The sequence below is a fragment of the Pyxicephalus adspersus genome, chromosome 6, assembly GCF_032062135.1.
Source record: "Pyxicephalus adspersus chromosome 6, UCB_Pads_2.0, whole genome shotgun sequence".
NCBI classification, from domain to species: domain Eukaryota; kingdom Metazoa; phylum Chordata; class Amphibia; order Anura; family Pyxicephalidae; genus Pyxicephalus; species Pyxicephalus adspersus.
In genome coordinates this window covers 33,414,067-33,427,188 of record NC_092863.1, presented here as the reverse complement: position 1 = coordinate 33,427,188, position 13,122 = coordinate 33,414,067, and positions in this window count along the sequence as shown.

The following is a 13,122-nucleotide window of genomic DNA, read 5'->3' as shown; positions in this document are numbered from 1 at the left end:
ATGTACTGTGCATCCGGCATGGAGTAGTCATTCAAATAGACATAATTAAAATTCTAATTTGCTTGTGTTTTTAATGACTGTGTGTATATTTACAATTGCAACACTGCATGTAAGAGCTGATCAGTCCAGGAGTGCCATAAGCCCAGGTTATACAATGACAGCTTTTGTTCAGAAGTGGGGGGTGATGAATGATGTTGGCCATCTTTCACTTTAAAAGGCAATATGTAGTGCCAGATGAACATTTTTGGATTAAAAGTATTGTTTTTTTATACTGTAAAGTCCAAGAGGGCAGCAGAATAAAAAGCATGAAAAAATCCTGAAGTTTAACTTTAACATTCGTTAGGTAAACAACTATGATCATATAAACAGAAATCAACTACATTGATAGCTTTCTACATTTTCTTTCTCCTAATCTGCTAGTTACTCCATTTACATCACCAGGTGGCACCACAGTTTAGTGTGATAAATATGATGTATTTCTCCATTGGGTGTAACTATACCCTCCAAAATACAAATGAAAATCACACAGGAAATAAGCAGCAGCTCTGCACACATTTATCTGTCTTACATATTTATTGTCACAGCAACTGTAGACAAGACAGTAAATTGACAATGTTTTACTATAGGACAACACTCCTCCTCTTTCTCTGTAAGTAAATTGATGATCTGATATTAGTTATAAACCAGTTTAGTTAATATTGACATTCTGTTTTAATAACAATAATGGTTTTCTTTTTTCTCTCATTATTTTCTAGGCTCTACCTGTAGCTCTATAGTAATACAAACACCCAGCATGACGACTACAACAGGGGTAGATGTAAATCTTACATGTGAACACCCCACTTCTAATGACTTCATCCAATGGTACATACTTTATCCAGCTCAGGGACCGTTATTTGTAATTGGTGGTTACAGCGATACTGAGACCCAGGAGCACAAATTTAAAAAAATCTTTGGCGATGGCAGAAAGTCTAGTGTGCTGTTAGTAAAGGATGTCAGACCTGAAGACACTGCAACGTATCTGTGTGCGGAGAGAGACACAGAGCTACATTTCTATTTCCTACCCTTACAATAAACACATACAGGCAACTTGTCAAAAGATAGGGGTACAGAGTGCTAAATGTATTTTTTTCTGTAATGCTTCAACTCTCTTTAATAAAATAGTTTTGAATTATCGACCATATAATACATATATATGCTTTTTTGCTAATTTAGTTTAGTTATCAATATATATGCAACTGTAAACCAGAGAATTGGACCTTGTTTTTGGTTCAAAATGTTTTAGGTCTATGTGTGTTAATGAAAATGATTGATTCTCCATCAGAAAATGTTTGGTGAAAATCTGCTTTACGAATATACTCTTATATTTTTATTACAATATAATTCCATTGGATGTGTGCAAAGCAACAATACCACCACATCCGCCAGGTTATGGTGGTATTTATTGACCTAATACTAATGATTTATAATCAGTATTTTAGTAGAGGTGAATGATATTTAGCAAAACTCCTGTGCTGTATATACTCAAGTATAAACACTAAACACTAGACATTTTCCTGCCCTTTAAATGACATTAGAAAATGCCGTTATCACCAGAATGGCCGCTAGTTATTTTGTATGCAGGCAGCTGAGGTCAGCACTGGGTGCAGGCAACGGATATGTCAGCAACAGGTCAGTTGAAGAGAGCAATGTACTGCTAATTCCCTGACTGCATCCAGCACTGATCTCAGCCATCCACATACAAAATGAATAGTAGCCATTTAGTACAAAGGAAGCTTGGGGAGAGTTAACATTATATTCCTTTCTGCAGGTAGTGACAGAGCTTCCTCTGCATTAAATTTAAAAAAAAGGTCCCTCTTCCCCCTGGAAAATACCAGTCCAGCACAGAGGACATGTGGTCTGTAGGATTTATCTGACTAACCCCCTAAACATCCCATTGGACTAGAGAGTTGGAAATATTTTAAAAGAAAATAATATATTTGGAAAATGCCGATCCTGTTTTAAAAAGCACTGTTAAAAGCAAAATTTGGCAAAAGTTAAAAGACCAGGTGGGGAGTCTTAATATTCTCGTGGGAAACCAAAGAATCATTGCCTTTTGTGTATGCAATTTAACAGGCAAACCTGGGAAATATGGCGAATGAAGGTACATTCCCTGAATTATACATGTATAATGAATAACAGTATAATGTATATGTATAATATCAATAACAGTACTAGAAAGCACTTTTTCATTAATTATTTTTGCTTTTGGTGAATTTTGTTTGATCTTTTTATCTTTATTAAAAATGCTAAAACCATGTTTCTGAATAGAGACAATGGGCCTAATGTATTGTATCAGTGAAGCTGGGTGATCCAACAAACCTGGAATGAATTTCCTCAATTTGTTATTTCTGAGCAAATGTTTTCAAACCTGGAAAAGATCCATTCCAGGTTTGCTGGATCACCCAGCTTCACTGATGAAAGTGTATCCTCTCCAGCTTTGGAGAGCTTTAATAAATCAGGCCCAATAGTATTTAGATAATAAAACACCTAAATGTGCCTATAAATGCCTGCACAGATATTCCTAAATAATTGTAAATTTATAAGCAGTTCTTATTCAAGTCACTAAAAGAGTGAAAATGCCTCTTGGCCAGTGGTCGCCAACCTTTTCAGGTCCACGTACCACTAAAATCACCAGCTCCCGACCGCATATACACGGGGAGACAGATGTCACTCAAAGGGGAGAACCCTCCCCCAGAGTGACATCATTATGACATAACCCCGCCCACTCCCCCATCGCAGATCTGAGCCTGCAATGAAAGAGTGGGTGGGTTGTGTCCAGGGACACGGCCCGCCCACTTCCCTGAGCTTGGGAACTGCTCAGGGTACGTGGTCCGCGGCTCTGGCTGGTACGTCACCCCAGCGGGGTCCTTCTCCTGACCCTGCTTGGGGGTGCAGGACCAGAACCGCAGACTACCAAAATTTTCTTGGCAACCACTGCTCTATACTAAATCCAAGTAAACCTGATTTAAAAATTTTAGTAATTTGAGTAAATTTTGCATTGAAATGGGGAAAATCAAATTCTAGCCATTCTTTAGAGTTTAAACACATATTTATAGTGTTTAAAGCATTTTGATACTGATAACCCAATAATCTGTATCCATAGAAGCATTATGTAATTCTTTATTGAACTATAAAACACCAGGTGGCGCTATGTTCTAGTCGTATTTTATAGTTTAGTGGTTTAACTCATTTTTAGACTTTGCATTTCTTTAGGTAGGTGGGGATTCACCATGCAGAATATAAAGGCAATGCTTAAAAGCTGTCATCACACAAAATTAGGCACCCTTAATGCTTGGTAAAGAAGTTGTTCTATAGATGATGTATTTCAGGCTTATAGTCGCCTTTGTTCTGTGTGAGTAGTAAAAGGGCTAAATAGAACTGTATGTTGTTTTATACTTGCATATTCTAATACTGAACTTGGCAATGTTACAGCAATTGAAAATATTTGTTCTTTTTTTCAGGCTCTCCATGTACCTCCAACATAAATCAGAAACCCCTGATGCAGATCCTTGAAGGGGATGACCTGAACATCACCTGTGAACACACTGCTTATACCACTGGTGATTATATTAACTGGTACAGGATGAATCCCGGCCAGGGGCTGATCTTCCTAATCAGAGACTTTAAGGACAATATACAAGAAGATAACAGGTTTAAACTAATCTTCAATAAAGAAAAAACGTCCAGTGTATTCATTATGAAGACTATGAGGCTTGAAGAGGGTGGTGTGTATCTTTGTGCTCAGAGTGACACAGAGCTACAAGTATATTTCCTGTCTGTACAATATATCAGCACAAAAATTCACATTAGCATTGGAGTATAAAACACTGCCATGTATACCATGTTTACTTTTCATGATTGGAACAGCATGCACCCATGGGGATTACAAAATTTGTAACGATATGTGGGAGAAAATTCCTTTAAATTATTATGTTTGAATAAAAGTCAAAAATTCCTTGTTAAACTTAACATTCCTGTGATAAGGAAAACAGGAGTCTATTTTTAATGCAGAGAATCTAAAATTCACTTAAACATTCTTGGCGTGGAATCTTTCAGATCGATGTATTTCAATGACAGCAATTGATTTTCCATCAAGGAATATTTTAGTGAATGTCAGGTTTGCTGCTTTAAAATAGCCCACAAAATGGAAGCTGGTTACTGTGAAAATGGCAAACAGCCTTCCAAAAGTTTTTTTCTCCCTGTAGCAATCCTTTCTAACAGAACTGTTCTAAACAGTTGAGGTCTGCAAAACATGCTTACAACCTTGTTTAGGGTATGGTTACTCTTTGATGGATCTGTATTCTAAGGACCTATTCACATATATGTATTGCAAAACGTAATCTGGGATTTTACTTTGCTATGTTTTAAATCATCTCTGTTAATAAGTTAAAAAAATAAATAAAAATACAAAAAAAAAAAATGGAAAACTCTAATGCAATATTTGACAGTAATTAGCACTCCTTGCCTGTAGGTGGTACCTGTTTTCACAAAAACACTCTATACAGAGAAGAAGAGGGGCCTGACTATCTCAAGTCGTCTTGTGAAATGCCCTGGCATCTTGCATCATGGTTAAACAACTGAAACATATAATTTAATGGACTAGACCCAGCAAAATAAAGATTAAATTTTATACATATATATATATATAAATAGATAGGTAAAAAAATAATTGAACACTTATAAAAATATAAAAACACTATCGAACACTAATAAAAACAGTATAATACCAAGTGAATTAACCATATGGGAAATCAATATGTCCTTTTAGGGACTATATCTAATAACTTCCCCACAGATGATTTTTATCTCCTTATTCTTGGCTTGGGGGAGCTCAGAGTTTGCCAACTCCTAATGCAACTTCAATCCCTATAGTCTCACCAATAATTACACCACATCTCCAATGGGGCCGCAGTGGCAGTTTTTATTTTTAACAGTCACCCTTTTTTCACATTATTATTACTTATTATCTATATAACATTATCAACAGTAAAATGCTCTGGCATTACAGTCCCTCAAAAGCCCTGAAAACCTACCCCCACATCGAAAATGGGGTCTGCCACCAAATCTCCTTCATGCTCCCAGCCGCAACCCACCCTCGGGAATGATATCCCTGACCATGTCTCGTGCCAAACGTCATACCTCAGATGGGTCCATTTCACCACCCAAACCATAATCCTACTAATCCAGCCTTTGAGAACCCCTAACCGCTCAGGCAACTCAAACCTTCCCAACAACCCTTTTGCAGCTCTCAAAAAGCGTGTGCACCCAACCTTGCCAACCAGCCTCTCTCTTGACCACCACTTGACCCTCTCCTCCACTTAAAAACATATCTTCTATCTCCCTGAACCCCTCTTCCCTGTTATGGGCCTTCACCCTACTCCATCTGTGGAGCTCGATTGGCATTTGCCAGAATTGCCAGGTTGACCCCTTTCCCTTCACAGATAAGAACAGGTTCATACTGAGCATATATGACAGACAATGAAATAGTCTGGAAACATTATGATGATCTTTATGCCATCTGCAACATCATCTGGATTGACCAATTTAGTATGGGCTCAGTGACTGTCTTGCGGGGCATATCCTTGGAGTGATGCACAAATCTCAACATGCTAGCTAATGGTACACCTTATGCTTGTGCAGTGGGGCAGTTCCTCCCGGTGTAGAAGAATGCCCGGCCACATATGACCATATCATTGTGTGTAGGCAGTTCCTGGATGATGAAGGCATTGATGCTACTGATTTGCCATGTTGTGCAGCAATACTCCACACAGTGAAAACAAGGTTTCCCTAAAATTGGACACAACAAAATGCAATATATCACAATATTGAATTTTAACCGTGTTTTGTGTCGCCAGACTCTTGATAATACGCATATGATATCCAACACTACCCTGGACTATACTGAAAGGATCTGTTTCTACTTCTAGTTCCTCAAATGCACCCTGACTTCTCCTTCAACCAGAGAGACAGACGTCTGGAGAGATATCCCAATACCACACATGCACACAGTATGGTCTTAGGAATAGTCTCTGATCTTTATTTGACAAAGCGGTCTTTTTATACACATTGGTACCCAGGGAGTTGTGTTATTCATGTACAGCTATTTAAGTTTTAGCCATATATAGTGTCACTTGATATATTGCAAGGCTTACATTGTACTTGAAGGAGCTTTCGTCATCTGGTTACAGAGTGGACAGAAATAGAAATACAACTCCTATATACTACTAGCTTAACATTAATATTAACATTAATTAGCTATACAGTCCGAGTTAGCCCTTCATGTACCAGATCTGCCAGGACTATTTTTGGGAGGTGCAGCCACATATTTGTATTGAATTATCGGAGTGAAGCTTTCCAACTTTTATCAAGGTGTGAGTGGGCACGGAGTGTGAAAATTAGACTTCCATCATTCCCTCTGTCTTTTGAACTCTTTTAAAACCAACTGCTGCTCAAACTTAACAGGTTGTTCAGGGGGTAATGCTCTAAAGATAATAAAAGATCCATAATCTAGATATACAGCAGGGCAGGACAATTTAAAAAAGTTTTTTTTACACCTGCTATACAGTTCATTTGGAATGTTTTCTGAAAGAATAGCACTCTTTTGTTTTATACACATGCAGTAAATGAAGGTGTATTGGTCTTCTTTTAGTCATATAGGGAAAGTCATAGCACATGTTACCTTGACTCTTTTTGATTTATAAAATAGCAGTATGACTATTATTGGTGTTTGTTGATGGAGAAAATAGGAATGGGCTACAGAATCCATTTGTGCTTGCTTCAAAGGTTGTATTGTTTCAAAATGTTCTACGAGATGGTCTGCACTAAAATAATTTTTACCATTGTAAATGTTGTGTGCCAACATATATAATTTTGTTTCTGCACTTTAATGTGTAAAGGCGTAACTTCAATTAAAACAGCTAGTCTGATATTTATATACCCATTTATTTTTTTTTCACTACACAGAAACGACCCCCTCCTCCTGCTTGTAAAAAAATAACTAAATAACATTCACTAGTAAGTTTAACTTTCACTCATTAGTACATTTTAATGTTACATTTTAGTTTTACTTGAGTAGATTTTTTTTTGACCAGTAATTTTAGTTATGCAAAATGTAATTGCAGTAACAGCATTTTTACATCATTAGACTACTTTTGTACTCTTTCCACCTCTGATAGAAATTCAGGCATTGCTGTGCATTGTACCACAGCACATCTCAAGTGTAGTGCAATGTGGTGCTATTTAAAATGTATTTCTATTGCTATTGCTATTTATTAATTTATTATTTCTCCAGTGCACTGTGCATAGATAGACGTGTTGGACAAATGGCAATAATATTCACTAGTGTGACTTTTTTTTATTACTTTAAATATGAGCAAATAATGTTATAAAATTTTACTTTACTTTTTGTTTTCTGTTCATTTTTTTGACTATATTATATTTTTCACCACCAGGTGTCAATATAACTATGTAACTCAAATGCTGAATGATGTGATGAACCGGTAGGTGTATGTATGTATGTATGATGTGCTGCAAGCTTTTCTGGGTGGGAGTGACTCCCAGACTAGAAAAAATATATATAAAGATTATTCAGGAAATGTCTAAGGTCATTTTTTCAGCTAACTAATTCATTGAAGATGTTTTATTTCAAAGTTGGAATACTTTTATTGCTCTGTAAGTGAAGATTGGTATACACCTATGGAAAGTAAACTCTGCATATTCATACTACTATTATAGTTTTAATAACAATCTTTACTTTTTTTTCTCTATAGGCTCTTTCTGTAGCTGTGATTTAAACCAAGAAAGCAGCATGGAGGCTGAAGCAGGCATAGACTTTAATTTAACATGTAAACATCCCACCCTTTCCACTGCTGAATATATCGATTGGTATAGCCTGTCTCCTGGTCAGGGACTATTATTCCTAATTAATGGTTACAGCAAAACAGATCTCCAGAGGTTCAGTTTACTGTTTGAAAGTGAATCAAGAAAGTCCAGTGTTCTGGTAATAAGGAATATTGAACCTGAAGACAGCGGTGTATATTACTGTGCAAAGAGTGACACAGTGATGCAGGGGTATTTCCTGTCTGTACAATATGTCATTTTAGAATACTAGTAAAGATGAATATAAATGTAGAACACGATGAATGAATATATGATGAATATATAAATTATATATATATATATTACACATAAATCAGATTGAATTGAAATGTAAATGTTCTACCATTTTATTTTTAACCTTTATTAAAATAGTAAGTGATGAGTAGGTGAAACGTTTTGCTTAGTCCTGCTTAGTAAATTCACTTTACCATTAACTGATGTAAGGATAATGGATTAATAAAGATTTTTTTTTATCTATTTACTTTTTATCACGATTGCTATGTTGCACAATTCAAATAATCAACGCTTGCTAGCACTGAGATTTGGCAACATTTCAAACATTTTCTGCTTGCACTAATAAATGAATTTAAAGCTTGGAGATGCCACCTTATTGCTTTAATATAAACTATAATATGGCATGAGGGAAAGTTTGAGTCTATGATATCACTGTGGTCGCCCATATTTTGGTAAACAAAATATAGGTGACCTATTGACCAGGACAGAATTGCATAAATGCACACAGAGCCCAGAGTGTACACCCCATCAATTTTTATCAGGCAGGTAGGAAGCTTTTATTTAGAGATATAAAATATTTCATCTTCACAAATAACAAACCTTAACCTAAAAGCAAACGAACTTGAAATGTTTAAAATCAACACACACCATTAGGATTCCCATTCTTATTTAAGGTTGCAAGATTGTCATGGAGCGTCCACCAATACATCCGATGCTGCACTTGCCACTGGATCCATGGCTGCAGGACAAAGCTGTTATAGTATTTAGTCCCCTTTGTCCATCTGCATATGCAGTCAGGTATGATTCAGAATTGATTATGAGATTTCACAATTAGGACAAGCAAGCCACAAATACAAGTTTTCTATATAAATCTTAAATAAATAAATAGAATACAGGCTACACATATCCCTTATTTTAAAAATTCCCTTTTTTGGTATTTATGGTAAAGTTATACTTCATGTTCTTGAACACAACATTCTGAAAATCAGAAGAGTTTTGGCTGGAGCCCGGAGGTGACTTTTTTATTATTTAGAAAGCTACCGTAATCACATATTATTATTTTTATTTACAAATGGTACAGTGTATTTAGTAAAATATACATTTTACACATTAGACATAGTATTTATTTATTAAAGACTTCTCACATTTTCAGATGTTTGCTTCAAATCTCTAATTTTGAAGTGACTGAGAGCCATTTGTACTAATAAATAAGAGAGGCCCGTAGCTGGGATAAGCAGAGGGGCGGCATGACAGGTGCCCTCGTGCTGCCTGGAAAGCAGGGGGGGGGGGGTGGAGGTTAGGATTGAATTACAGTAAATAGAGAATGGGATTGAGTGAGGGTCAGGTCAAAAGTTTAAGGGGTGGAGGGAAATAGATAAAAGGAGAAGGTTAGGGAGAGACAGCACAGTTTTTTGGAGAGAAGAAATCTCCCACCCACCCTGTTAGAAGGAGGGTGGAGGCGGTTGAGGTTTGGTGAAAGGTAAGTGTTCTGGGTTAATTAAGGGTGGGGGAGCACCCAAGGTGGTGGCGTAACCCCCCCCCTCTTGTAAATGGACCGGTGGAGGCCCCTGAGGTGGTGCTGTGCTGCTAGGGGGCCTGGTTGGATTGGTGTTTTGGTTATTATGGAAATGTGGTGGCGTGGCGGACTTTACCTTCCGGACCTGCAATCTAGTTATTCGGTAAAATGGTTTTGGCAAAAAAAGGTGTAAGTGAGAGGTATAGGTTAGTTAGTGACAAAGGGTTAATTTTAAGGTGGTCATTAAAATGTTATGTAAATGTTATTTAAATGGGTATTTAAATGTTATGTACAAAGTTATTTATTGGTTTGAGGGTTATTTGTTAAAAAAGGTTGGAATATTTATTTATGTTAATTTATGGTAATGATTAAAAGTTTGTTATGTAAATAAACGACTGCTTGACAGCCATTTAAAAACGCATTTGGTGTGGATTTTTTATTGTAGGTATAGGGATATTTAAGTGGGTGGGGCTGTCAAGAGGGAGCGTGAATTGGTAAGTGCGGGTTTGGGGGGGAAGAGAGTTGGAAGGCAAGGTACGAGGTACCCTAGTCATGAGCATATGTTCCCACCATTTGCACTTTCACTTCTGCCTGCAGCTGGTATCTGACATGGATGTATATTCACCACTCTGCAATATTTGTGTATGATTCTATGAGGTCATACAGACATATTGTACTTTACAGTACACTAGGATAAACCCATCATGGGTATACCTCCTACTCGTCTGTAAACACTGATCAATATTATCTCAAATAAAATCTCAAATTATAATAAAAATAAACCATAACTTTTCTTTTACAAAGATTTGTGTCAGCCCCTTCACCCCTTACTACAGACCTCAGATTATCCAGTGATCTTCTTTACACTCTGATACCTCTACAACATATGGTGGTTCTGAGATCATCTATGCGTGTTTACTGTCCATGGAAAGCTTTTCCCTATGGTATTTCTGTGGGTAAGTGGTGGCCAGTAGATCTGAATTCAGCGCTTTAAAGCATTTCCATTTCTGTGCAGTATGTGTGCGTTTATTGTGTATTGAATATACTATTATAGTTTCTTTAGGAAAAAAAATAGGCATGAATATGGTCCCATGGCTTAACATGATCAGCTATAAATGGATAACCCTATGGGTTACTACTCCCTGTTTTATTCTTTTTCTCTAGTGGGTGTGGTTATATCTCACAATATGAGAAGGAAATGATTGAATGTTGTCATACATACATCTGCAACATACTCCTGAAGATACATATATTGCAAACAGTCACATTACAGAAGATGTTTTGTATCTGCTTCATACTCATCTTGTGTCTGTGTAAGTAGAAAAACAACAATTATTATTTGATACTTTACATTTTCTTAATTACTCCCTGTGTTACAGAAATCAATGATTGTTTAAATATGTTTGTCCAGGCTCTTTCTGCACCTCTAACATCACACAGAAACCCTCATTACAGATTTCAGTAGGAAATGACTTAAATATCACCTGTGAGCATGATGCCCTTGTGGGAGCTGACTACATCCACTGGTACAAATTATCTGCTGGACAACGGCCGATCTATATCATTGGAGACTTCAAGAATCACGAGTCAGCAGACAAGAAATTTACCTTGACCGTTGGTGAAGGCAAAAGGTCTAACATACTCCTCATCAGGAATGTGAGATCTGAAGACAGTGCCATTTATTTATGTGCTAAGAGAGACACAGAACTACAAGTGAATTTCCTGCCTGTACAATATATCAGCAGGCGATATATGCATGTTATGGGTAGTGAATATACCTGTATGTTCACATCATACTTTGGGATTGTTTGAAGAATTATCTTAGCAAAACAACTGGCTGACACTTTCACTGCTATTTTATATTTCCAGAATTAACAGATTTAGCTGAATATTTAAATAATTCATTGGAACCCAAGCAGAAAACCCCTATTTCACCCATAAAAAAACCTAAACTGTATTGTACCGAATAAACAATAATATTATATAAACTATATAAATATTGACAAATATTTGTGTTTATAGGTCAGGAAGGGGTGTTGGAAGAGTTTTGCTTGCATGAAGATAAAGGGGGAGTTTTGGTTAGAGAAAAGGACAAATGTTTTCGTGTATATTGTCTTACTGCAATAAATTAAACTACTTAAAATTAGGAGTTGTATAGGAAATGTATGGATGTTTCTTGTCCTGAAAAATGCTAAAAGAAAATAAAACTACCACTAGTGCCCTTCTTTTGAAAAATTAAACTGTCTGGTAATTATGCATATCCTATGGGTTCACACTTTCTAAAGAATATTCTAATTTGAAGAGTTATTATCTCTTTCTTAACCTAAACACCAAAAAACAGTTCCCTTAACGTAAAGGCAAGCTAATCATGAATAGGAACCATAGGAATGCAAACAAATGTATCACTTAGAGAAGTTTCGGCAGTTCTCATTGTCACTACTGGCGAACCCACCATTGCCCTTCCCAATATCTCTAGTGGTCACCAGGACTAACAGCAAAAGTGAGTTACCCCATTGTGAAGTTTACATACACTTTTAGTGGGAAGGTGAAAGTTTTTTTTTTTTTTTTCATTACATTCATTACAGTAATTTTTGATGTGGCATTTACATTTTAAATAATTGCACCCTAGGTCCTGATTAACCTTCCTGTTTAACAACTAAATATTATATCAGTTACACTACCTTTTTCAGTGGGCCAGCTAATGTTCTGGCACAACTGCACAGAAAAGAAGGAAGCCGAATCTGCATGTGTAATATTGAAATTGAGTGGTTGTTTGTCCATTTATGGCAAACAGTACCTAAAATCAAAGATTCAAAATTGCTGATACAGTCATTAAGACCAAGATTATCCTTGTACCATATCTTCGTAGTTCAGTTACATATCCTTCTGTTTTGCTTTTTATTTTTGGCCATCTTTTTTTTCCCCCACAAAAATGTATGATGTATTCCTATACATTTCTATACTGAAAAAACCTTGGCTCATGCACATACCAATATATCCTTGTCATGGGTAACTTATGGATACTCTCTATCCTCTGTCATACATCTACCTTCACTCATATTTATGACTTTTTAACGTTTATTCTTCTCTTGTGAAGAGCAAGGTCTGGGTGTAGAGCTACAGAAAGGATGATCTACCTCTCGACTGATTTTAGGGTTGATAAACTATTCCCTGTCCAAGTGAGTGAATGAGCATAAAAGGGCCAATTTACAAAGTGTTTAGGTTTATGTTATTTAATCCTAACAGCATCTTGGATTGAGAGTTTTTCATTACCAGTTTAATAAAAATACAGTACGAACTATAACATTTCTGCTGAACGTGTCAAATTATTTTCATACATAGTTTTAGATGAATGCCACAAGATGGCAGTGATACCTTCCAGCACAATACATTTTTCTTAACTAATGTTTGCAACAGAGTTTTATTTTTAGCATTTTGATTTATTTTTTTTT